The sequence below is a fragment of the Mus pahari genome, chromosome 8, assembly GCF_900095145.1.
Source record: "Mus pahari chromosome 8, PAHARI_EIJ_v1.1, whole genome shotgun sequence".
NCBI lineage: Eukaryota > Metazoa > Chordata > Mammalia > Rodentia > Muridae > Mus > Mus pahari.
This window is the reverse complement of record NC_034597.1, coordinates 79,715,705-79,719,293: the sequence shown is the minus strand read 5'-3', so window position 1 is coordinate 79,719,293 and position 3,589 is coordinate 79,715,705. Positions and strand designations below refer to the sequence as shown.

Here is a 3,589-nt window from a genome sequence, read left to right as displayed (position 1 = left end):
TAGTTCTGTCAAATATCCACATGTCCAAGAGCAGCAGTACAGACCAGGGACTTCTGCCTGACCTTTGGTGATAATATTCACCCCTGCAACTGCAGGGCTATGGATCAGAGCCCAGGATGCCACTAGGTGGCGTCACAGGCTATTCACACCAGGCTGTTCCTCACTACCTTCGAGTCTCCAGTTCTGCCTGTCTTCATTTTGCTTACATCCTTCCGTTTCATTTATCTCTTCCATTTCTCCACCACTTAACTTACTTTTCTTAATGTCACCCAAGGCATCAGAGTTTCTGGAGTCACCTCAGGAGTGTTTTGTCCTGATTGTGCATTGTGGTGTCATACTGATAGTTCTCTCAGGCTAGCTCCTTGTCTGGGTCCCTTTGCACTAGTCTGATGGTCATTTCAGACTTGATCCTTTCCTAGTCCACCCATTTAGCCCCTTGTCAGAAGGATGTGTGTACTTAAACTCATTCTGCCTTGGGGCCTAGTGTTCTAGGAGGGTTCGTCTAGTCTATGCCTCGTTCCCCGGTCTCGGATACGAGACTGATGGTGTTCATGTCAGTCTAGATCTCTTTCCAGGTCCCCTGTGCCGGACTGGTAGTCATCTTGAGATCACATTAGACTACTAATCATTCACATATGTGAGAACACTGAGCATAAATATAACCTCTCTCCTCTCTGGCACCTACCTTTGCACGTGTGACCCAGCATTCACTTCTGCAATGCTTCTAGAGGCAGAGTGTTTTACACAATTATTCATTAATGTTCAATTTATACGAAGTTATCGGGGCTTCTAAACGAAAATGCCAATATTATTTTTGAATATTTATAGTAATTCAATGTTAAATGCATGGTTTGAAGAAGACAATAGAAATGGTGACCATTTGGGGGACATAGTCGAAGCATCTAGTTCTTTCACAATTAAAGATTAAGAATCACTGGTGACTGATGTCCATATATACTACAGAAGTAAATTTCCAATCACATAAAAATATAAATATGTTTAGCACTAATACACAATTATAATGTTTCTTATATATTGGCATTACATATGACAACATAAATGTTTTGTTCATATGTATGTGTATATATATGTATATATATATATATATATATATATATATATATATATATATATATATATATATATATATATATATATATATATATATATCTGCAGTAATAAACTTCCAGAGAGCAAAAAAATTAACATGATAGGTTAAAAAAGCATCCAGTGTGGAAGGTACAAAACAGTGTTATGCTTAGAAGGATTTGAAAGTTGTATTACTGTATCAAAGTAGGAGAAATAATACTCTTTTAAGCATATAAATAGTGCTTAAATTGAGGAGGATTACTTCATTTATTTTGCTCCTTTCGGTATTTAAAATGTTGACCCTAACTAATGATGATTCCTAAGTGAACAAAATTTAAACTATTGGGACAGTCAAAGCTAGATATTTTCCATTAAAATAGTGAAAGTGTGATAATACGGACAACACAATTCTCCAAACATATAGACTACTTAGGGTCTAAAGTTATAAACTGTTTTGCATACTGTAGAAAAATCTGATTTAAGATCTCCTTAAGATAAACATTGGTGTTGGATTAAGTTTAAAGATCCCTTTAGATAGTATAGCTAACCAAGGAGACAACAAATGTGTGCTTATACTAGCACTAAAAAGGTCACAATAAAGACAAATTAACAGAATGCCTTGCAGCATTAGTCTGTGCTTAGATTATGCTTGCTCAGGCTCACCCTGCTTCTAATTATTCATTTAACCTCGTGTGTCTCAAGGGTTTTTCCTTCTGAAGGAAAATGCAATTAAAGCAAAAGCTGAACATGTGAAAGTCTTCAAACACACCTGGATATACAATTACAACACATGTAAAGTACTTAGGGCTGAGTTAGTGCCACAAACTAACAACTTAACACTGTTGATTTCATTCTATTCTAGATAACCACTTTAAGGAAATATTAGGTATTCAAAATAAAGATTATTTAATGCAATATTTACGATGCTTCTTAATTTCATAAAATTAAGGTCAATGTTTGTACACTTTTGTGTACTATAAAATTAAAATCATAAATTTTGTAAATGAAAGCAATCTCTAGGACAATTATGCCTGAATAATGTCATCTTGTTGACTTCAAGAGAGATATGTGGCTATATTAAACAGGTTAGTTGTCCAACATAATTTATAAATGAAAACAGATTAAAGAAGCTACATTTATTATTCTATCCTATTTGATATCCTGATGATATCAAATTAAAATTCAAAACAATTTTTAATGAAATAATACAAGAAAATGACTAAATAGTTCAGTTATATAAATGTTATAGTTTCTAGCATTACAGAATATATGTTTTAAAAATATTAAGATAAAAGAGAAGTTTCAGCTTTGGAAAATGATATCTCTCTTAACATAGATTATTATGGGTTTCTTTTGATAGTGCACATATAACAAAGAAAAATATTTCATTTAAATGTAGATGATACAAACATTATGATCAATGAATTTCAAATCTTATGGATTTTAAATAGCCTTCTGGAATAGGTGAGGGTAAATAAGCTGTTGACACAGCTTAATGATGAGCTGATGATTTTTAAATGTCGGCTTTGATGGAGTGCCTGACGCAAGCTCTTTGGCAAGTATCCCCAGTTCTTAATTTCTTAATTTTCTCTTGAGTTAAACTTTTTACTTATGTCTGTATCTTTGTGGGGTATATATAAATAGGAACATTTATGAATAAAATTGAATAGTAAAGCAAACACGAAACTATGTCAAAGTCACGTAAAGTGCTTTGGTCAATTAAAAACTTTTTTTTTTTTTTTTTTTNGTTTTTCGAGACAGGGTTTCTCTGTATAGTCCTGGCTGTCCTGGAACTTTGTAGACCAGGCTGGCCTCAAACTCAGAAATCCACCTGTCTCTGCCTCCCTAGTGCTGGGATTAAAGGTGTGCGCCACCACGCCCGACAATTAAAAACTTTTCATGTGAAGAAGTTTTAAATTATATAGACACTCAAGCAAACATGTTATACTAATAAAGAGCACACTGGGCAAGCTGACACAGACGGGATATAAAAAAAGTCCTATCAAAAATATATAGCTGTTGTCCCTACATTAATAAGGAAGGAAACTCAGAAGTGTCCTATTTTGAAAATAAGTGATAATTTTATGAGTCAAGTAAAAACGTAGAATGAAATAAAATAATCACGTAGTAATGAAAGAAAAAATTGAAGATGAATTAGGAAACACAAGATTTATAATTTGTTTTCTTAGCCTCTAACTCATTTTAAGATCTCTTGTTATACACACATCATTCCTTTTATGTACCTTTATCCATGCCTGAGTGTGTACCAGACAAGTGATCTCTATATAAGGTTGTCCCAAACAATCTGTAATATATTTTAGTATAACATATACACGTAACATATTTTACTATAACTTATCACCCACATAAATTACATAATTTCATAATAAAATTCTGATACCTAATGTTTAAAAACCTATTTAAAAAACATTAATAATGTCAACATCAACAATGATAGCTAAGCAGTTATAGCGATTTTATAAGCACAAGGCTTTTAATT

The 3,589-nt window shown here is 33.0% G+C and overlaps 1 non-coding gene across 1 annotated transcript; it reads right to left on the bottom strand.

Moving 5' to 3' along the window:
• Positions 1 to 609: 609 nt before the first annotated feature.
• On the bottom strand, positions 610 to 735 carry LOC115064618. Its single transcript, XR_003844449.1, has one exon. It is a non-coding gene; the product is annotated as a small nucleolar RNA SNORA17 (small nucleolar RNA).
• Between the last annotated feature and the right edge of the window lie 2,854 nt (positions 736 to 3,589).